The sequence below is a fragment of the Scyliorhinus torazame genome, chromosome 26, assembly GCF_047496885.1.
Source record: "Scyliorhinus torazame isolate Kashiwa2021f chromosome 26, sScyTor2.1, whole genome shotgun sequence".
In the NCBI taxonomy this organism is placed as follows: Eukaryota; Metazoa; Chordata; class Chondrichthyes; order Carcharhiniformes; family Scyliorhinidae; genus Scyliorhinus; species Scyliorhinus torazame.
Genome location: NC_092732.1, coordinates 41,434,846 through 41,461,397, shown reverse-complemented (window position 1 = coordinate 41,461,397; position 26,552 = coordinate 41,434,846).

Below are 26,552 nucleotides of genomic sequence, written 5' to 3'. Positions count from 1 at the left end.
CATTTATACAGCGCCCGACAACAACAACTCCCATTTATACAGCGCCCGACAACAACTCCCATTTATACAGCGCCTGACAACAACTCCCATTTATACAGCGCCCGACAACAACTCCCATTTATACAGCGCCTGACAACAACTCCCATTTATACAGCTCCCGACAACAACAACTCCCATTTATACAGCGCCCGACAACAACAACTCCCATTTATACAGCTCCTGACAACAACAACTCTCATTTATACAGCGCCTGACAACAACTCCCATTTACACAGCTCCTGACAACAACTCCCATTTATACAGCGCCTGACAACAACAACTCCCATTTATACAGCGCCCGACAACAACAACTCCCATTTATACAGCGCCCGACAACAACAACTCCCATTTATACAGCTCCCGACAACAATAACTCCCATTTATACAGCGCCCGACAACAACTCCCATTTATACAGCGCCCGACAACAACAACTCCCATCTATACAGCGCCCGACAACAACAACTCCCATTTATACAGCGCCCGACAACAACAACTCCCATTTATACAGCGCCTGACAACAACAACTCCCATTTATACAGCGCCTGACAACAACAACTCCCATTTATACAGCGCCCGACAACAACAACTCCCATTTATACAGCTCCCGACAACAATAACTCCCATTTATACAGCGCCCGACAACAACTCCCATTTATACAGCGCCCGACAACAACAACTCCCATCTATACAGCGCCCGACAACAACAACTCCCATTTATACAGCGCCCGACAACAACAACTCCCATTTATACAGCGCCTGACAACAACAACTCCCATATATACAGCGCCTGACAACAACAACTCCCATTTATACAGCGCCCGACAACAACCCCCATTTATACAGCGCCCGACAACAACTCCCATTTATACAGCTCCTGACAACAACTCCCATTTATACAGCGCCTGACAACAACAACTCCCATTTATACAGCGCCCGACAACAACTCCCATTTATACAGCGCCTGACAACAACAACTCCCATTTATACAGCGCCCGACAACAACAACTCCCATTTATACAGCGCCCGACAACAACAACTCCCATTTATACAGCTCCCGACAACAACAACTCCCATTTATACAGCGCCCGACAACAACTCCCATTTATACAGCGCCCGACAACAACAACTCCCATTTATACAGCGCCCGACAACAACCCCCATTTATACAGCGCCTGACAACAACAACTCCCATTTATACAGCGCCCGACAACAACAACTCCCATTTATACAGCTCCTGACAACAACAACTCCCATTTATACAGCTCCTGACAACAACAACTCCCATTGATACAGCGCCCGACAACAACTCCCATTTATACAGCGTCTGACAACAACAACTCCCATTTATACAGCGTCTGACAACAACAACTCCCATTTATACAGCTCCCGACAACAACTCCCATTTATAAAGCGCCCGACAACAACTCCCATTTATACAGCGCCCGACAACAACAACTCCCATTTATACAGCGCCCGACAACAACAACTCCCATTTATACAGCGCCTGACAACAACAACTCCCATTTATACAGCGCCCGACAACAACTCCCATTTATACAGCGCCCGACAACAACAACTCCCATTTATACAGCTCCTGACAACAACAACTCCCATTTATACAGCGCCTGACAACAACTCCCATTTATACAGCGCCTGACAACAACAATTCCCATTAATACAGCTCCGAACAACAACTCCCATTTATACAGCGCCCGACAACAACAACTCCCATTTATACAGCTCCTGACAACAACAACTCCCATTTATACAGCTCCTGACAACAACAACTCCCATTTATACAGCGCCTGACAACAACTCCCATTTATACAGCGCCCGACAACAACTCCCATTTATACAGCGCCCGACAACAACAACTCCCATTTATACAGCTCCTGACAACAACAACTCCCATTTATACAGCGCCTGACAACAACTCCCATTTATACAGCGCCTGACAACAACAATTCCCATTAATACAGCTCCGAACAACAACTCCCATTTATACTGCGCCCGACAACAACAACTCCCATTTATACAGCTCCTGACAACAACAACTCCCATTTATACAGCGCCTGACAACAACTCCCATTTATACAGCGCCCGACAACAACAACTCCCATTTATACAGCGCCTGACAACAACAACTCCCATTTATACAGCGCCCGACAACAACAACTCCCATTTATACAGCGCCTGACAACAACTCCCATTTATACAGCGCCCGACAACAACAACTCCCATTTATACAGCGCCTGACAACAACTCCCATTTATACAGCGCCCGACAACAACTCCCATTTATACAGCGCCCGACAACAACAACTCCCATTTATACAGCGCCTGACAACAACTCCCATTTATACAGCGCCCGACAACAACAACTCCCATTTATACAGCGCCTGACAACAACGCCCATTTATACAGCGCCCGACAACAACTCCCATTTATACAGCGCCTGACAACAACTCCCATTTATACAGCTCCCGACAACAACTCCCATTTATAAAGCGCCCGACAACAACAACTCCCATTTATACAGCTCCTGACAACAACAACTCTCATTTATACAGCGCCTGACAACAACTCCCATTTACACAGCTCCTGACAACAACAACTCCCATTTATACAGCGCCTGACAACAACAACTCCCATTTATACAGCGCCCGACAACAACAACTCCCATTTATACAGCGCCCGACAACAACAACTCCCATTTATACAGCTCCTGACAACAACAACTCCCATTTATACAGCGCCTGACAACAACTCCCATTTATACAGCGCCCGACAACAACAACTCCCATTTATACAGCTCCTGACAACAACAACTCCCATTTATACAGCGCCTGACAACAACTCCCATTTACACAGCTCCTGACAACAACAACTCCCATTTATACAGCGCCTGACAACAACAACTCCCATTTATACAGCGCCCGACAACAACTCCCATTTATACAGCACCCGACAACAACAACTCCCATTTATACAGCTCCTGACAACAACAACTCCCATTTATACAGCGCCTGACAACAACTCCCATTTATACAGCGCCTGACAACAACTCCCATTTATACAGCGCCCGACAACAACAACTCCCATTTATACAGCGCCTGACAACAACAACTCCCATTTATACAGCGCCCGACAACAACTCCCATTTATACAGCGCCCGACAACAACAACTCCCATTTAAACAGCGCCCGACAACAACTCCCATTTATACAGCGCCTGACAACAACTCCCATTTATACAGCGCCCGACAACAACTCCCATTTATACAGCGCCCGACAACAACAACTCCCATTTATACAGCGCCTGACAACAACTCCCATTTATACAGCGCCCGACAACAACTCCCATTTATACAGCGCCTGACAACAACTCCCATTTATACAGCTCCCGACAACAACAACTCCCATTTATACAGCGCCCGACAACAACAACTCCCATTTATACAGCTCCTGACAACAACAACTCTCATTTATACAGCGCCTGACAACAACTCCCATTTACACAGCTCCTGACAACAACAACTCCCATTTATACAGCGCCTGACAACAACAACTCCCATTTATACAGCGCCCGACAACAACAACTCCCATTTATACAGCACCCGACAACAACAACTCCCATTTATACAGCTCCCGACAACAATAACTCCCATTTATACAGCGCCCGACAACAACTCCCATTTATACAGCGCCCGACAACAACAACTCCCATCTATACAGCGCCCGACAACAACAACTCCCATTTATACAGCGCCCGACAACAACAACTCCCATTTATACAGCGCCTGACAACAACAACTCCCATTTATACAGCGCCTGACAACAACAACTCCCATTTATACAGCGCCCGACAACAACCCCCATTTATACAGCGCCCGACAACAACTCCCATTTATACAGCTCCTGACAACAACTCCCATTTATACAGCGCCTGACAACAACAACTCCCATTTATACAGCGCCCGACAACAACTCCCATTTATACAGCGCCTGACAACAACAACTCCCATTTATACAGCGCCCGACAACAACAACTCCCATTTATACAGCGCCCGACAACAACAACTCCCATTTATACAGCTCCCGACAACAACAACTCCCATTTATACAGCGCCCGACAACAACTCCCATTTATACAGCGCCCGACAACAACAACTCCCATTTATACAGCGCCCGACAACAACCCCCATTTATACAGCGCCTGACAACAACAACTCCCATTTATACAGCGCCCGACAACAACAACTCCCATTTATACAGCTCCTGACAACAACAACTCCCATTTATACAGCTCCTGACAACAACAACTCCCATTGATACAGCGCCCGACAACAACTCCCATTTATACAGCGTCTGACAACAACAACTCCCATTTATACAGCGTCTGACAACAACAACTCCCATTTATACAGCTCCCGACAACAACTCCCATTTATACAGCGCCCGACAACAACTCCCATTTATACAGCGCCCGGCAACAACAACTCCCATTTATACAGCGCCCGACAACAACAACTCCCATTTATACAGCGCCTGACAACAACAACTCCCATTTATACAGCGCCCGACAACAACTCCCATTTATACAGCGCCCGACAACAACAACTCCCATTTATACAGCTCCTGACAACAACAACTCCCATTTATACAGCGCCTGACAACAACTCCCATTTATACAGCGCCTGACAACAACAATTCCCATTAATACAGCTCCGAACAACAACTCCCATTTATACAGCGCCCGACAACAACAACTCCCATTTATACAGCTTCTGACAACAACAACTCCCATTTATACAGCTCCTGACAACAACAACTCCCATTTATACAGCGCCTGACAACAACTCCGATTTATACAGCGCCCGACAACAACTCCCATTTATACAGCGCCCGACAACAACAACTCCCATTTATACAGCTCCTGACAACAACAACTCCCATTTATACAGCGCCTAACAACAACTCCCATTTATACAGCGCCTGACAACAACAATTCCCATTAATACAGCTCCGAACAACAACTCCCATTTATACTGCGCCCGACAACAACAACTCCCATTTATACAGCTCCTGACAACAACAACTCCCATTTATACAGCTCCTGACAACAACAACTCCCATTTATACAGCGCCTGACAACAACTCCCATTTATACAGCGCCCGACAACAACAACTCCCATTTATACAGCGCCTGACAACAACAACTCCCATTTATACAGCGCCCGACAACAACTCCCATTTATACAGCGCCCGACAACAACAACTCCCATTTATACAGCGCCCGACAACAACTCCCATTTATACAGCGCCTGACAACAACTCCCATTTATACAGCGCCCGACAACAACTCCCATTTATACAGCGCCCGACAACAACAACTCCCATTTATACAGCGCCTGACAACAACTCCCATTTATACAGCGCCCGACAACAACAACTCCCATTTATACAGCGCCTGACAACAACTCCCATTTATACAGCGCCCGACAACAACTCCCATTTATACAGCGCCCGACAACAACAACTCCCATTTATACAGCGCCTGACAACAACTCCCATTTATACAGCGCCCGACAACAACAACTCCCATTTATACAGCGCCTGACAACAACGCCCATTTATACAGCGCCCGACAACAACTCCCATTTATACAGCGCCTGACAACAACTCCCATTTATACAGCTCCCGACAACAACTCCCATTTATACAGCTCCTGACAACAACAACTCTCATTTATACAGCGCCTGACAACAACTCCCATTTACACAGCTCCTGACAACAACAACTCCCATTTATACAGCGCCTGACAACAACAACTCCCACTTATACAGCGCCCGACAACAACAACTCCCATTTATACAGCGCCCGACAACAACCCCCATTTATACAGCGTCTGACAACAACAACTCCCATTTATACAGCTCCTGACAACAACAACTCCCATTTATACAGCGCCTGACAACAACTCCCATTTATACAGCGCCTGACAACAACAATTCCCATTAATACAGCTCCGAACAACAACTCCCATTTATACTGCGCCCGACAACAACAACTCCCATTTATACAGCTCCTGACAACAACAACTCCCATTTATACAGCTCCTGACAACAACAACTCCCATTTATACAGCGCCTGACAACAACTCCCATTTATACAGCGCCCGACAACAACAACTCCCATTTATACAGCGCCTGACAACAACTCCCATTTATACAGCGCCCGACAACAACTCCCATTTATACAGCGCCCGACAACAACAACTCCCATTTATACAGCGCCCGACAACAACTCCCATTTATACAGCGCCTGACAACAACTCCCATTTATACAGCGCCCGACAACAACTCCCATTTATACAGCGCCCGACAACAACAACTCCCATTTATACAGCGCCTGACAACAACTCCCATTTATACAGCGCCCGACAACAACAACTCCCATTTATACAGCGCCTGACAACAACTCCCATTTACACAGCGCCCGACAACAACTCCCATTTATACAGCGCTCGACAACAACAACTCCCATTTATACAGCGCCTGACAACAACTCCCATTTATACAGCGCCCGACAACAACAACTCCCATTTATACAGCGCCTGACAACAACTCCCATTTATACAGCGCCCGACAACAACTCCCATTTATACAGCGCCTGACAACAACTCCCATTTATACAGCTCCCGACAACAACTCCCATTTATAAAGCGCCCGACAACAACAACTCCCATTTATACAGCTCCTGACAACAACAACTGTCATTTATACAGCGCCTGACAACAACTCCCATTTACACAGCTCCTGACAACAACAACTCCCATTTATACAGCGCCTGACAACAACTCCCATTTATACAGCGCCCGACAACAACTCCCATTTATACAGCGCCCGACAACAACAACTCCCATTTATACAGCTCCTGACAACAACAACTCCCATTTATACAGCGCCTGACAATAACTCCCATTTATACAGCGCCTGACAACAACAATTCCCATTAATACAGCTCCGAACAACAACTCCCATTTATACAGCGCCCGACAACAACAACTCCCATTTATACAGCTCCTGACAACAACAACTCCCATTTATACAGCTCCTGACAACAACAACTCCCATTTATACAGCGCCTGACAACAACTCCCATTTATACAGCGCCCGACAACAACAACTCCCATTTATACAGCGCCTGACAACAACAACTCCCATTTATACAGCGCCCGACAACAACTCCCATTTATACAGCGCCCGACAACAACAACTCCCATTTATACAGCGCCCGACAACAACTCCCATTTATACAGCGCCTGACAACAACTCCCATTTATACATCGCCCGACAACAACTCCCATTTATACAGCGCCCGACAACAACAACTCCCATTTATACAGCGCCTGACAACAACTCCCATTTATACAGCGCCCGACAACAACTCCCATTTATACAGCGCCTGACAACAACTCCCATTTATACAGCTCCCGACAACAACAACTCCCATTTATACAGCGCCCGACAACAACAACTCCCATTTATACAGCTCCTGACAACAACAACTCTCATTTATACAGCGCCTGACAACAACTCCCATTTACACAGCTCCTGACAACAACAACTCCCATTTATACAGCGCCTGACATCAACAACTCCCATTTATACAGCGCCCGACAACAACAACTCCCATTTATACAGCTCCCGACAACAACTCCCATTTATACAGCGCCCGACAACAACAACTCCCATCTATACAGCGCCCGACAACAACAACTCCCATTTATACAGCGCCCGACAACAACAACTCCCATTTATACAGCGCCTGACAACAACAACTCCCATTTATACAGCGCCTGACAACAACAACTCCCATTTATACAGCGCCCGACAACAACCCCCATTTATACAGCGCCCGACAACAACTCCCATTTATACAGCTCCTGACAACAACTCCCATTTATACAGCGCCTGACAACAACAACTCCCATTTATACAGCGCCCGACAACAACTCCCATTTATACAGCGCCTGACAACAACAACTCCCATTTATACAGCGCCCGACAACAACAACTCCCATTTATACAGCGCCCGACAACAACAACTCCCATTTATACAGCTCCCGACAACAACAACTCCCATTTATACAGCGCCCGACAACAACTCCCATTTATACAGCGCCCGACAACAACAACTCCCATTTATACAGCGCCCGACAACAACAACTCCCATTTATACAGCTCCCGACAACAACTCCCATTTATACAGCGCCCGACAACAACAACTCCCATCTATACAGCGCCCGACAACAACAACTCCCATTTATACAGCGCCCGACAACAACAACTCCCATTTATACAGCGCCTGACAACAACAACTCCCATTTATACAGCGCCTGACAACAACAACTCCCATTTATACAGCGCCCGACAACAACCCCCATTTATACAGCGCCCGACAACAACTCCCATTTATACAGCTCCTGACAACAACTCCCATTTATACAGCGCCTGACAACAACAACTCCCATTTATACAGCGCCCGACAACAACTCCCATTTATACAGCGCCTGACAACAACAACTCCCATTTATACAGCGCCCGACAACAACAACTCCCATTTATACAGCGCCCGACAACAACAACTCCCATTTATACAGCTCCCGACAACAACAACTCCCATTTATACAGCGCCCGACAACAACTCCCATTTATACAGCGCCCGACAACAACAACTCCCATTGATACAGCGCCCGACAACAACCCCCATTTATACAGCTCCTGACAACAACAACTCCCATTTATACAGCGCCTGACAACAACAACTCCCATTTATACAGCGCCCGACAACAACAACTCCCATTTATACAGCGCCCGACAACAACAACTCCCATTTATACAGCTCCCGACAACAATAACTCCCATTTATACAGCGCCCGACAACAACTCCCATTTATACAGCGCCCGACAACAACTACTCCCATCTATACAGCGCCCGACAACAACAACTCCCATTTATACAGCGCCTGACAACAACAACTCCCATTTATACAGCGCCCGACAACAACTCCCATTTATACAGCGCCTGACAACAACAACTCCCATTTATACAGCGCCCGACAACAACTCCCATTTATACAGCGCCCGACAACAACAACTCCCATTTATACAGCGCCCGACAACAACCCCCATTTATACAGCGCCTGACAACAACAACTCCCATTTATACAGCGCCCGACAACAACAACTCCCATTTATACAGCTCCCGACAACAACAACTCCCATTTATACAGCGCCCGACAACAACTCCCATTTATACAGCGCCCGACAACAACAACTCCCATTGATACAGCGCCCGACAACAACCCCCATTTATACAGCTCCTGACAACAACAACTCCCATTTATACAGCGCCTGACAACAACAACTCCCATTTATACAGCGCCCGACAACAACAACTCCCATTTATACAGCGCCCGACAACAACAACTCCCATTTATACAGCTCCCGACAACAATAACTCCCATTTATACAGCGCCCGACAACAACTCCCATTTATACAGCGCCCGACAACAACTACTCCCATCTATACAGCGCCCGACAACAACAACTCCCATTTATACAGCGCCCGACAACAACAACTCCCATTTATACAGCGCCTGACAACAACAACTCCCATTTATACAGCGCCTGACAACAACAACTCCCATTTATACAGCGCCCGACAACAACCCCCATTTATACAGCGCCCGACAACAACTCCCATTTATACAGCTCCTGACAACAACTCCCATTTATACAGCGCCTGACAACAACAACTCCCATTTATACAGCGCCCGACAACAACTCCCATTTATACAGCGCCTGACAACAACAACTCCCATTTATACAGCGCCCGACAACAACTCCCATTTATACAGCGCCCGACAACAACAACTCCCATTTATACAGCGCCCGACAACAACCCCCATTTATACAGCGCCTGACCACAACAACTCCCATTTATACAGCGCCCGACAACAACAACTCCCATTTATACAGCTCCTGACAACAACAACTCCCATTTATACAGCTCCTGACAACAACAACTCCCATTGATACAGCGCCCGACAACAACTCCCATTTATACAGCGTCTGACAACAACAACTCCCATTTATACAGCTCCCGACAACAACTCCCATTTATACAGCGCCTGACAACAACAACTCCCATTTATACAGCTCCCGACAACTACAACTCCCATTTATACAGCGCCTGACAACAACAACTCCCATTTATACAGCTCCCGACAACTACAACTCCCATTTATACAGCTCCTGACAACAACAACTCCCATTGATACAGCGCCCGACAACAACTCCCATTTATACAGCGTCTGACAACAACAACTCCCATTTATACAGCTCCCGACAACAACTCCCATTTATACAGCGCCTGACAACAACAACTCCCATTTATACAGCGTCCGACACCAACTCCCATTTATACAGCGTCTGACAACAACAACTCCCATTTATACAGCGTCTGACAACAACAACTCCCATTTATACAGCGCCCGACAACAACTCCCATTTATACAGCGTCTGACAACAACAACTCACATTTATACAGCTCCTGACAACAACTCCCATTTATACAGCGTCTGACAACAACAACTCACATTTATACAGCTCCTGACAACAACAACTCCCATTTATACAGCTCCCGACAACAACTCCCATTTATACAGCGCCCGACAACAACTCCCATTTATACAGCTCCTGAAAACAACAACTCCCATTTATACAGCGCCCGACAACAACAACTCCCATTTATACAGCGCCCGACAACAACAACTCCCATTTATACAGCTCCCGAAAACAACTCCCATTTATACAGCTCCTGACAACAACAACTCCCATTGATACAGCGCCCGACAACAACAACTCCCATTTATACAGCCCCCGACAACAACAACTCCCATTTATACAGCTCCCGACAACAACTCCCATTTATACAGCGCCCGACAACAACTCCCATTTATACAGCGCCCGACAACAACAACTCCCATTTATACAGCGCCCGACAACAACAACTCCCATTTATACAGCGCCTGACAACAACAACTCCCATTTATACAGCGCCCGACAACAACTCCCATTTATACAGCGCCCGACAACAACAACTCCCATTTATACAGCGCCTGACAACAACAACTCCCATTTATACAGCGCCCGACAACAACTCCCATTTATACAGCTCCTGACAACAACAACTCCCATTTATACAGCGCCTGACAACAACTCCCATTTATACAGCGCCTGACAACAACAATTCCCATTAATACAGCTCCGAACAACAACTCCCATTTATACAGCGCCCGACAACAACAACTCCCATTTATACAGCTCCTGACAACTACAACTCCCATTTATACAGCTCCTGACAACAACAACTCCCATTTATGCAGCGCCTAACAACAACTCCCATTTATACAGCGCCCGACAACAACAACTCCCATTTATACAGCGCCTGACAACAACAACTCCCATTTATACAGCGCCCGACAACAACTCCCATTTATACAGCGCCCGACAACAACAACTCCGATTTATACAGCGCCCGACAACAACTCCCATTTATACAGCGCCTGACAACAACTCCCATTTATACAGCGCCCGACAACAACTCCCATTTATACAGCGCCCGACAACAACAACTCCCATTTATACAGCGCCTGACAACAACTCCCATTTATACAGCGCCCGACAACAACTCCCATTTATACAGCGCCTGACAACAACTCCCATTTATACAGCTCCCGACAACAACAACTCCCATTTATACAGCGCCCGACAACAACAACTCCCATTTATACAGCTCCTGACAACAACAACTCTCATTTATACAGCGCCTGACAACAACTCCCGTTTACACAGCTCCTGACAACAACAACTACCATTTATACAGCGCCTGACAACAACAACTCCCATTTATACAGCGCCCGACAACAACAACTCCAATTTATACAGAGCCCGACAACAACAACTCCCATTTATACAGCTCCCGACAACAACAACTCCCATTTATACAGCGCCCGACAACAACTCCCATTTATACAGCGCCCGACAACAACAACTCCCATCTATACAGCGCCCGACAACAACAACTCCCATTTATACAGCGCCCGACAACAACAACTCCCATTTATACAGCGCCTGACAACAACAACTCCCATTTATACAGCGCCTGACAACAACAACTCCCATTTATACAGCGCCCGACAACAACCCCCATTTATACAGCGCCCGACAACAACTCCCATTTATACAGCTCCTGACAACAACTCCCATTTATAAAGCGCCTGACAACAAGAACTCCCATTTATACAGCGCCCGACAACAACTCCCATTTATACAGCGCCTGACAACACCAACTCCCATTTATACAGCGCCCGACAACAACAACTCCCATTTATACAGCGCCCGACAACAACAACTCCCATTTATACAGCTCCCGACAACAACAACTCCCATTTATACAGCGCCCGACAACAACTCCCATTTATACAGCGCCCGACAACAACCCCCATTTATACAGCGCCTGACAACAACAACTCCCATTTATACAGCGCCCGACAACAACAACTCCCATTTATACAGCGCCTGACAACTCCCATTTATACAGCGTCTGACAACAACAACTCACATTTATACAGCTCCTGACAACAACAACTCCCATTTATACAGCTCCCGACAACAACTCCCATTTATACAGCGCCCGACAACAACTCCCATTTATACAGCTCCTGACAACAACAACTCCCATTTATACAGCGCCCGACAACAACAACTCCCATTTATACAGCGCCCGACAACAACAACTCCCATTTATACAGCTCCCGACAACAACTCCCATTTATACAGATCCTGACAACAACAACTCCCATTTATACAGCGCCCGACAACAACAACTCCCATTTATACAGCGCCCGACAACAACAACTCCCATTTATACAGCTCCCGACAACAACTCCCATTTATACAGCGCCCGACAACAACTCCCATTTATACAGCGCCCGACAACAACAACTCCCATTTATACAGCGCCCGACAACAACAACTCCCATTTATACAGCGCCTGACAACAACAACTCCCATTTATACAGCGCCTGACAACAACTCCCATTTATACAGCGCCTGACCACAACAATTCCCATTAATACAGCTCCGAACAACAACTCCCATTTATACAGCGCCCGACAACAACAACTCCCATTTATACAGCTCCTGACAACAACAACTCCCATTTATACAGCTCCTGACAACAACAACTCCCATTTATACAGCGCCTGACAACAACTCCCATTTATACAGCGCCCGACAACAACAACTCCCATTTATACAGCGCCTGACAACAACAACTCCCATTTATACAGCGCCCGACAACAACTCCCATTTATACAGCGCCCGACAACAACAACTCCCATTTATACAGCGCCCGACAACAACTCCCATTTATACAGCACCTGACAACAACTCCCATTTATACAGCGCCCGACAACAACTCCCATTTATACAGCGCCCGACAACAACAACTCCCATGTATACAGCGCCTGACTACAACTCCCATTTATACAGCGCCCGACAACAACTCCCATTTATACAGCGCCTGACAACAACTCCCATTTATACAGCTCCCGACAACAACAACTCCCATTTATACAGCGCCCGACAACAACAACTCCCATTTATACAGCTCCTGACAACAACAACTCTCATTTATACAGCGCCTGACAACAACTCCCATTTACACAGCTCCGGACAACAACAACTCCCATTTATACAGCGCCTGACAACAACAACTCCCATTTATACAGCTCCCGACAACAACAACTCCCATTTTTCAGCGCCCGACAACATCAACTCCCATTTATACAGCTCCCGACAACAACAACTCCCATTTATACAGCGCCCGACAACAACTCCCATTTATACAGCGCCCGACAACAACAACTCCCATCTATATTGCGCCCGACAACAACAACTCCCATTTATACAGCGCCCGACAACAACAACTCCCATTTATACAGCGCCTGACAACAACAACTCCCATTTATACAGCGCCTGACAACAACAACTCCCATTTATACAGCGCCCGACAACAACCCCCATTTATACAGCGCCCGACAACAACTCCCATTTATACAGCGCCCGACAACAACTCCCATTTATACAGCGCCCGACAACAACTCCCATTTATACAGCTCCTGACAACAACTCCCATTTATACAGCGCCTGACAACAACAACTCCCATTTATACAGCGCCTGACAACAACAACTCCCATTTATACAGCGCCCGACAACAACCCCCATTTATACAGCGCCCGACAACAACTCCCATTTATACAGCTCCCGACAACAACAACTCCCATTTATACAGCGCCCGACAACAACTCCCATTTATACAGCGCCCGACAACAACAACTCCCATTTATACAGCGCCCGACAACAACTCCCATTTATACAGCGCCTGACAACAACAACTCCCATTTATACAGCGCCCGACAACAACAACTCCCATTTATACAGCGCCCGACAACAACAACTCCCATTTATACAGCTCCCGACAACAACAACTCCCATTTATACAGCGCCCGACAACAACTCCCATTTATACAGCGCCCGACAACAACAACTCCCATTTATACAGCGCCCGACAACAACCCCCATTTATACAGCGCCTGACAACAACAACTCCCATTTATACAGCGCTCGACAACAACAACTCCCATTTATACAGCTCCTGACAACAACAACTCCCATTTATACAGCTCCTGACAACAACAACTCCCATTGATACTGCGCCCGACAACAACTCCCATTTATACAGCGTCTGACAACAACAACTCCCATTTATACAGCGTCTGACAACAACAACTCCCATTTATACAGCTCCCGACAACAACTCCCATTTATACAGCGCCCGACAACAACTCCCATTTATACAGCGCCCGACAACAACAACTCCCATTTATACAGCGCCCGACAACAACAACTCCCATTTATACAGCGCCTGACAACAACAACTCCCATTTATACAGCGCCCGACAACAACTCCCATTTATACAGCGCCCGACAACAACAACTCCCATTTATACAGCTCCTGACAACAACAACTCCCATTTATACAGCGCCTGACAACAACTCCCATTTATACAGCGCCTGACAACAACAATTCCCATTAATACAGCTCCGAACAACAACTCCCATTTATACAGCGCCTGACAACAACAACTCCCATTTATACAGCTCCTGACAACAACAACTCCCATTTATACAGCGCCTGACAACAACTCCCATTTATACAGCGCCCGACAACAACTCCCATTTATACAGCGCCCGACAACAACACCTCCCATTTATACAGCTCCTGACAACAACAACTCCCATTTATACAGCGCCTGACAACAACTCCCATTTATACAGCGCCCGACAACAACTCCCATTTATACAGCGCCCGACAACAACTCCCATTTATACAGCGCCCGACAACAACACCTCCCATTTATACAGCTCCTGACAACAACAACTCCCATTTATACAGCTCCTGACAACAACAACTCCCATTTATACAGCGCCTGACAACAACAACTCCCATTTATACAGCGCCTGACAACAACAACTCCCATTTATACAGCGCCCGACAACAACTCCCATTTATACAGCGCCCGACAACAACAACTCCCATTTATACAGCGCCCGACAACAACTCCCATTTATACAGCGCATGACAACAACTCCCATTTATACAGCGCCCGACAACAACTCCCATTTATACAGCGCCCGACAACAACAACTCCCATTTATACAGCGCCTGACAACAACTCCCATTTATACAGCGCCCGACAACAACAACTCCCATTTATACAGCGCCTGACAACAACTCCCATTTATACAGCGCCCGACAACAACTCCCATTTATACAGCGCCCGACAACAACAACTCCCATTGATACAGCGCCTGACAACAACTCCCATTTATACAGCGCCCGACAACAACAACTCCCATTTATACAGCGCCTGACAACAACGCCCATTTATACAGCGCCCGACAACAACTCCCATTTATACAGCGCCTGACAACAACTCCCATTTATACAGCTCCCGACAACAACTCCCATTTATAAAGCGCCCGACAACAACAACTCCCATTTATACAGCTCCTGACAACAACAACTCTCATTTATACAGCGCCTGACAACAACTCCCATTTACACAGCTCCTGACAACAACAACTCCCATTTATACAGCGCCTGACAACAACAACTCCCATTTATACAGCGCCCGACAACAACTCCCATTTATACAGCGCCCGACAACAACAACTCCCATTTATACAGCTCCTGACAACAACAACTCCCATTTATACAGCGCCTGACAACAACTCCCATTTATACAGCGCCTGACAACAACAATTCCCATTAATACAGCTCCGAACAACAACTCCCATTTATACAGCGCCCGACAACAACAACTCCCATTTATACAGCTCCTGACAACAACAACTCCCATTTATACAGCGCCTGACAACAACTCCCATTTATACAGCGCCCGACAACAACAACTCCCATTTATACAGCGCCTGACAACAACAACTCCCATTTATACAGCGCCCGACAACAACTCCCATTTATACAGCGCCCGACAACAACAACTCCCATTTATACAGCACCCGACAACAACTCCCATTTATACAGCGCCTGACAACAACTCCCATTTATACAGCGCCCGACAACAACTCCCATTTATACAGCGCCCGACAACAACAACTCCCATTTATACAGCGCCTGACAACAACTCCCATTTATACAGCGCCCGACAACAACTCCCATTTATACAGCGCCTGACAACAACTCCCATTTATACAGCTCCCGACAACAACAACTCCCATTTATACAGCGCCCGACAACAACAACTCGCATTGATACAGCTCCTGACAACAACAACTCTCATTTATACAGCGCCTGACAACAACTCCCATTTACACAGCTCCTGACAACAACAACTCCCATTTATACAGCGCCTGAAAACAACAACTCCCATTTATACAGCGCCCGACAACAACAACTCCCATTTATACAGCGCCCGACAACAACAACTCCCATTTATACAGCTCCCGACAACAATAACTCCCATTTATACAGCGCCCGACAACAACTCCCATTTATACAGCGCCCGACAACAACAACTCCCATCTATACAGCGCCCGACAACAACAACTCCCATTTATACAGCGCCCGACAACAACAACTCCCATTTATACAGCGCCTGACAACAACAACTCCCATTTATACAGCGCCTGACAACAACAACTCCCATTTATACAGCGCCCGACAACAACCCCCATTCATACAGCGCCCGACAACAACTCCCATTTATACAGCTCCTGACAACAACTCCCATTTATACAGCGCCTGACAACAACAACTCCCATTTATACAGCGCCCGACAACAACTCCCATTTATACAGCGCCTGACAACAACAACTCCCATTTATACAGCGCCCGACAACAACAACTCCCATTTATACAGCGCCCGACAACAACAACTCCCATTTATACAGCTCCCGACAACAACAACTCCCATTTATACAGCGCCCGACAACAACTCCCATTTATACAGCGCCCGACAACAACAACTCCCATTTATACAGCTCCTGACAACAACAACTCTCATTTATACAGCGCCTGACAACAACTCCCATTTACACAGCTCCTGACAACAACAACTCCCATTTATACAGCGCCCGACAACAACTCCCATTTATACAGCGCCCGACAACAACAACTCCCATTGATACAGCGCCCGACAACAACCCCCATTTATACAGCTCCTGACAACAACAACTCCCATTTATACAGCGCCTGACAACAACAACTCCCATTTATACAGCGCCCGACAACAACAACTCCCATTTATACAGCGCCCGACAACAACAACTCCCATTTATACAGCTCCCGACAACAATAACTCCCATTTATACAGCGCCCGACAACAACTCCCATTTATACAGCGCCCGACAACAACTACTCCCATCTATACAGCGCCCGACAACAACAACTCCCATTTATACAGCGCCCGACAACAACAACTCCCATTTATACAGCGCCTGACAACAACAACTCCCATTTATACAGCGCCTGACAACAACAACTCCCATTTATACAGCGCCCGACAACAACCCCCATTTATACAGCGCCCGACAACAACTCCCATTTATACAGCTCCTGACAACAACTCCCATTTATACAGCGCCTGACAACAACAACTCCCATTTATACAGCGCCCGACAACAACTCCCATTTATACAGCGCCTGACAACAACAACTCCCATTTATACAGCGCCCGACAACAACAACTCCCATTTATACAGCGCCCGACAACAACAACTCCCATTTATACAGCTCCCGACAACCACAACTCCCATTTAGACAGCGCCCGACAACAACTCCCATTTATACAGCGCCCGACAACAACAACTCCCATTTATACAGCGCCCGACAACAACCCCCATTTATACAGCGCCTGACAACAACAACTCCCATTGATACAGCGCCCGACAACAACAACTCCCATTTATACAGCTCCTGACAACAACAACTCCCATTTATACAGCTCCTGACAACAACAACTCCCATTGATACAGCGCCCGACAACAACTCCCATTTATACAGCGTCTGACAACAACAACTCCCATTTATACAGCTCCCGACAACAACTCCCATTTATACAGCGCCTGACAACAACAACTCCCATTTATACAGCTCCCGACAACTACAACTCCCATTTATACAGCGCCTGACAACAACAACTCCCATTTATACAGCTCCCGACAACTACAACTCCCATTTATACAGCTCCTGACAACAACAACTCCCATTGATACAGCGCCCGACAACAACTCCCATTTATACAGCGTCTGACAACAACAACTCCCATTTATACAGCTCCCGACAACAACTCCCATTTATACAGCGCCTGACAACAACAACTCCCATTTATACAGCGTCCGACACCAACTCCCATTTATACAGCGTCTGACAACAACAACTCCCATTTATACAGCGTCTGACAACAACAACTCCCATTTATACAGCGCCCGACAACAACTCCCATTTATACAGCGTCTGACAACAACAACTCACATTTATACAGCTCCTGACAACAACTCCCATTTATACAGCGTCTGACAACAACAACTCACATTTATACAGCTCCTGACAACAACAACTCCCATTTATACAGCTCCCGACAACAACTCCCATTTATACAGCGCCCGACAACAACTCCCATTTATACAGCTCCTGAAAACAACAACTCCCATTTATACAGCGCCCGACAACAACAACTCCCATTTATACAGCGCCCGACAACAACAACTCCCATTTATACAGCTCCCGAAAACAACTCCCATTTATACAGCTCCTGACAACAACAACTCCCATTGATACAGCGCCCGACAACAACAACTCCCATTTATACAGCCCCCGACAACAACAACTCCCATTTATACAGCTCCCGACAACAACTCCCATTTATACAGCGCCCGACAACTACTCCCATTTATACAGCGCCCGACAACAACAACTCCCATTTATACAGCGCCCGACAACAACAACTCCCATTTATACAGCGCCTGACAACAACAACTAACATTTATACAGCGCCCGACAACAACTCCCATTTATACAGCGCCCGACAACAACAACTCCCATTTATGCAGCGCCTGACAACAACAACTCCCATTTATACAGCGCCCGACAACAACTCCCATTTATACAGCTCCTGACAACAACAACTCCCATTTATACAGCGCCTGACAACAACTCCCATTTATACAGCGCCTGACAACAACAATTCCCATTAATACAGCTCCGAACAACAACTCCCATTTATACAGCGCCCGACAACAACAACTCCCATTTATACAGCTCCTGACAACAACAACTCCCATTTATACAGCTCCTGACAACAACAACTCCCATTTATGCAGCGCCTAACAACAACTCCCATTTATACAGCGCCCGACAACAACAACTCCCATTTATACAGCGCCTGACAACAACAACTCCCATTTATACAGCGCCCGACAACAACTCCCATTTATACAGCGCCCGACAACAACAACTCCGATTTATACAGCGCCCGACAACAACTCCCATTTATACAGCGCCTGACAACAACTCCCATTTATACAGCGCCCGACAACAACTCCCATTTATACAGCGCCCGACAACAACAACTCCCATTTATACAGCGCCTGACAACAACTCCCATTTATACAGCGCCCGACAACAACTCCCATTTATACAGCGCCTGACAACAACTCCCATTTATACAGCTCCCGACAACAACAACTCCCATTTATACAGCGCCCGACAACAACAACTCCCATTTATACAGCTCCTGACAACAACAACTCTCATTTATACAGCGCCTGACAACAACTCCCGTTTACACAGCTCCTGACAACAACAACTCCCATTTATACAGCGCCTGACAACAACAACTCCCATTTATACAGCGCCCGACAACAACAACTCCCATTTATACAGAGCCCGACAACAACAACTCCCATTTATACAGCTCCCGACAACAACAACTCCCATTTATACAGCGCCCGACAACAACTCCCATTTATACAGCGCCCGACAACAACAACTCCCATCTATACAGCGCCCGACAACAACAACTCCCATTTATACAGCGCCCGACAACAACAACTCCCATTTATACAGCGCCTGACAACAACAACTCCCATTTATACAGCGCCTGACAACAACAACTCCCATTTATACAGCGCCCGACAACAACCCCCATTTATACAGCGCCCGACAACAACTCCCATTTATACAGCTCCTGACAACAACTCCCATTTATAAAGCGCCTGACAACAACAACTCCCATTTATACAGCGCCCGACAACAACTCCCATTTATACAGCGCCTGACAACAACAACTCCCATTTATACAGCGCCCGACAACAACAACTCCCATTTATACAGCTCCCGACAACAACAACTCCCATTTATACAGCGCCCGACAACAACTCCCATTTATACAGCGCCCGACAACAACCCCCATTTATACAGCGCCTGACAACAACAACTCCCATTTATACAGCGCCCGACAACAACAACTCCCATTTATACAGCGCCTGACAACTCCCATTTATACAGCGTCTGACAACAACAACTCACATTTATACAGCTCCTGACAACAACAACTCCCATTTATACAGCTCCCGACAACAACTCCCATTTATACAGCGCCCGACAACAACTCCCATTTATACAGCTCCTGACAACAACAACTCCCATTTATACAGCGCCCGACAACAACAACTCCCATTTATACAGCTCCTGACAACAACAACTCCCATTTATACAGCTCCTGACAACAACAACTCCCATTTATACAGCGCCTGACAACAACTCCCATTTATACAGCGCCCGACAACAACAACTCCCATTTATACAGCGCCTGACAACAACAACTCCCATTTATACAGCGCCCGACAACAACTCCCATTTATACAGCGCCCGACAACAACAACTCCCATTTATACAGCGCCCGACAACAACTCCCATTTATACAGCACCTGACAACAACTCCCATTTATACAGCGCCCGACAACAACTCCCATTTATACAGCGCCCGACAACAACAACTCCCATGTATACAGCGCCTGACTACAACTCCCATTTATACAGCGCCCGACAACAACTCCCATTTATACAGCTCCCGACAACAACAACTCCCATTTATACAGCGCCCGACAACAACAACTCCCATTTATACAGCTCCTGACAACAACTCCCATTTATACAGCGCCCGACAACAACAACTCCCATCTATATTGCGCCCGACAACAACAACTCCCATTTATACAGCGCCCGACAACAACAACTCCCATTTATACAGCGCCTGACAACAACAACTCCCATTTATACAGCGCCTGACAACAACAACTCCCATTTATACAGCGCCCGACAACAACCCCCATTTATACAGCGCCCGACAACAACTCCCATTTATACAGCGCCCGACAACAACTCCCATTTATACAGCGCCCGACAACAACTCCCATTTATACAGCTCCTGACAACAACTCCCATTTATACAGCGCCTGACAACAACAACTCCCATTTATACAGCGCCTGACAACAACAACTCCCATTTATACAGCGCCCGACAACAACCCCCATTTATACAGCGCCCGACAACAACTCCCATTTATACAGCTCCCGACAACAACAACTCCCATTTATACAGCGCCCGACAACAACTCCCATTTATACAGCGCCCGACAACAACAACTCCCATTTATACAGCGCCCGACAACAACTCCCATTTATACAGCGCCTGACAACAACAACTCCCATTTATACAGCGCCCGACAACAACAACTCCCATTTATACAGCGCCCGACAACAACAACTCCCATTTATACAGCTCCCGACAACAACAACTCCCATTTATACAGCGCCCGACAACAACTCCCATTTATACAGCGCCCGACAACAACAACTCCCATTTATACAGCGCCCGACAACAACCCCCATTTATACAGCGCCTGACAACAACAACTCCCATTTATACAGCGCCCGACAACAACAACTCCCATTTATACAGCTCCTGACAACAACAACTCCCATTTATACAGCTCCTGACAACAACAACTCCCATTGATACAGCGCCCGACAACAACTCCCATTTATACAGCGTCTGACAACAACAACTCCCATTTATACAGCGTCTGACAACAACAACTCCCATTTATACAGCTCCCGACAACAACTCCCATTTATACAGCGCCCGACAACAACTCCCATTTATACAGCGCCCGACAACAACAACTCCCATTTATACAGCGCCCGACAACAACAACTCCCATTTATACAGCGCCTGACAACAACAACTCCCATTTATACAGCGCCCGACAACAACTCCCATTTATACAGCGCCCGACAACAACAACTCCCATTTATACAGCTCCTGACAACAACAACTCCCATTTATACAGCGCCTGACAACAACTCCCATTTATACAGCGCCTGACAACAACAATTCCCATTAATACAGCTCCGAACAACAACTCCCATTTATACAGCGCCCGACAACAACAACTCCCATTTATACAGCTCCTGACAACAACAACTCCCATTTATACAGCTCCTGACAACAACAACTCCCATTTATACAGCGCCTGACAACAACTCCCATTTATACAGCGCCCGACAACAACTCCCATTTATACAGCGCCCGACAACAACAACTCCCATTTATACAGCTCCTGACAACAACAACTCCCATTTATACAGCGCCTGACAACAACTCCCATTTATACAGCGCCTGACAACAACAATTCCCATTAATACAGCTCCGAACAACAACTCCCATTTATACTGCGCCCGACAACAACAACTCCCATTTATACAGCTCCTGACAACAACAACTCCCATTTATACAGCTCCTGACAACAACAACTCCCATTTATACAGCGCCTGACAACAACAACTCCCATTTATACAGCGCCTGACAACAACAACTCCCATTTATACAGCGCCCGACAACAACTCCCATTTATACAGCGCAAGACAACAACAACTCCCATTTATACAGCGCCCGACAACAACTCCCATTTATACAGCGCATGACAACAACTCCCATTTATACAGCGCCCGACAACAACTCCCATTTATACAGCGCCCGACAACAACAACTCCCATTTATACAGCGCCTGACAACAACTCCCATTTATACAGCGCCCGACAACAACAACTCCCATTTATACAGCGCCTGACAACAACTCCCATTTATACAGCGCCCGACAACAACTCCCATTTATACAGCGCCCGACAACAACAACTCCCATTTATACAGCGCCTGACAACAACTCCCATTTATACAGCGCCCGACAACAACAACTCCCATTTATACAGCGCCTGACAACAACGCCCATTTATACAGCGCCCGACAACAACTCCCATTTATACAGCGCCTGACAACAACTCCCATTTATACAGCTCCCGACAACAACTCCCATTTATAAAGCGCCCGACAACAACAACTCCCATTTATACAGCTCCTGACAACAACAACTCTCATTTATACAGCGCCTGACAACAACTCCCATTTACACAGCTCCTGACAACAACAACTCCCATTTATACAGCGCCTGACAACAACAACTCCCATTTATACAGCGCCCGACAACAACTCCCATTTATACAGCGCCCGACAACAACAACTCCCATTTATACAGCTCCTGACAACAACAACTCCCATTTATACAGCGCCTGACAACAACTCCCATTTATACAGCGCCTGACAACAACAATTCCCATTAATACAGCTCCGAACAACAACTCCCATTTATACAGCGCCCGACAACAACAACTCCCATTTATACAGCTCCTGACAACAACAACTCCCATTTATACAGCGCCTGACAACAACTCCCATTTATACAGCGCCCGACAACAACAACTCCCATTTATACAGCGCCTGACAACAACAACTCCCATTTATACAGCGCCCGACAACAACTCCCATTTATACAGCGCCCGACAACAACAACTCCCATTTATACAGCGCCCGACAACAACTCCCATTTATACAGCGCCTGACAACAACTCCCATTTATACAGCGCCCGACAACAACTCCCATTTATACAGCGCCCGACAACAACAACTCCCATTTATACAGCGCCTGACAACAACTCCCATTTATACAGCGCCCGACAACAACTCCCATTTATACAGCGCCTGACAACAACTCCCATTTATACAGCTCCCGACAACAACAACTCCCATTTATACAGCGCCCGACAACAACAACTCGCATTGATACAGCTCCTGACAACAACAACTCTCATTTATACAGCGCCTGACAACAACTCCCATTTACACAGCTCCTGACAACAACAACTCCCATTTATACAGCGCCTGACAACAACAACTCCCATTTATACAGCGCCCGACAACAACAACTCCCATTTATACAGCGCCCGACAACAACAACTCCCATTTATACAGCTCCCGACAACAATAACTCCCATTTATACAGCGCCCGACAACAACTCCCATTTATACAGCGCCCGACAACAACAACTCCCATCTATACAGCGCCCGACAACAACAACTCCCATTTATACAGCGCCCGACAACAACAACTCCCATTTATACAGCGCCTGACAACAACAACTCCCATTTATACAGCGCCTGACAACAACAACTCCCATTTATACAGCGCCCGACAACAGCCCCCATTTATACAGCGCCCGACAACAACTCCCATTTATACAGCTCCTGACAACAACTCCCATTTATACAGCGCCTGACAACAACAACTCCCATTTATACAGCGCCCGACAACAACTCCCATTTATACAGCGCCTGACAACAACAACTCCCATTTATACAGCGCCCGACAACAACAACTCCCATTTATACAGCGCCCGACAACAACAACTCCCATTTATACAGCTCCCGACAACAACAACTCCCATTTATACAGCGCCCGACAACAACTCCCATTTATACAGCGCCCGACAACAACAACTCCCATTTATACAGCTCCTGACAACAACAACTCTCATTTATACAGCGCCTGACAACAACTCCCGTTTACACAGCTCCTGACAACAACAACTCCCATTTATACAGCGCCTGACAACAACAACTCCCATTTATACAGCGCCCGACAACAACAACTCCCATTTATACAGAGCCCGACAACAACAACTCCCATTTATACAGCTCCCGACAACAACAACTCCCATTTATACAGCGCCCGACAACAACTCCCATTTATACAGCGCCCGACAACAACAACTCCCATCTATACAGCGCCCGACAACAACAACTCCCATTTATACAGCGCCCGACAACAACAACTCCCATTTATACAGCGCCTGACAACAACAACTCCCATTTATACAGCGCCTGACAACAACAACTCCCATTTATACAGCGCCCGACAACAACCCCCATTTATACAGCGCCCGACAACAACTCCCATTTATACAGCTCCTGACAACAACTCCCATTTATAAAGCGCCTGACAACAACAACTCCCATTTATACAGCGCCCGACAACAACTCCCATTTATACAGCGCCTGACAACAACAACTCCCATTTATACAGCGCCCGACAACAACAACTCCCATTTATACAGCTCCCGACAACAACAACTCCCATTTATACAGCGCCCGACAACAACTCCCATTTATACAGCGCCCGACAACAACCCCCATTTATACAGCGCCTGACAACAACAACTCCCATTTATACAGCGCCCGACAACAACAACTCCCATTTATACAGCGCCTGACAACTCCCATTTATACAGCGTCTGACAACAACAACTCACATTTATACAGCTCCTGACAACAACAACTCCCATTTATACAGCTCCCGACAACAACTCCCATTTATACAGCGCCCGACAACAACTCCCAT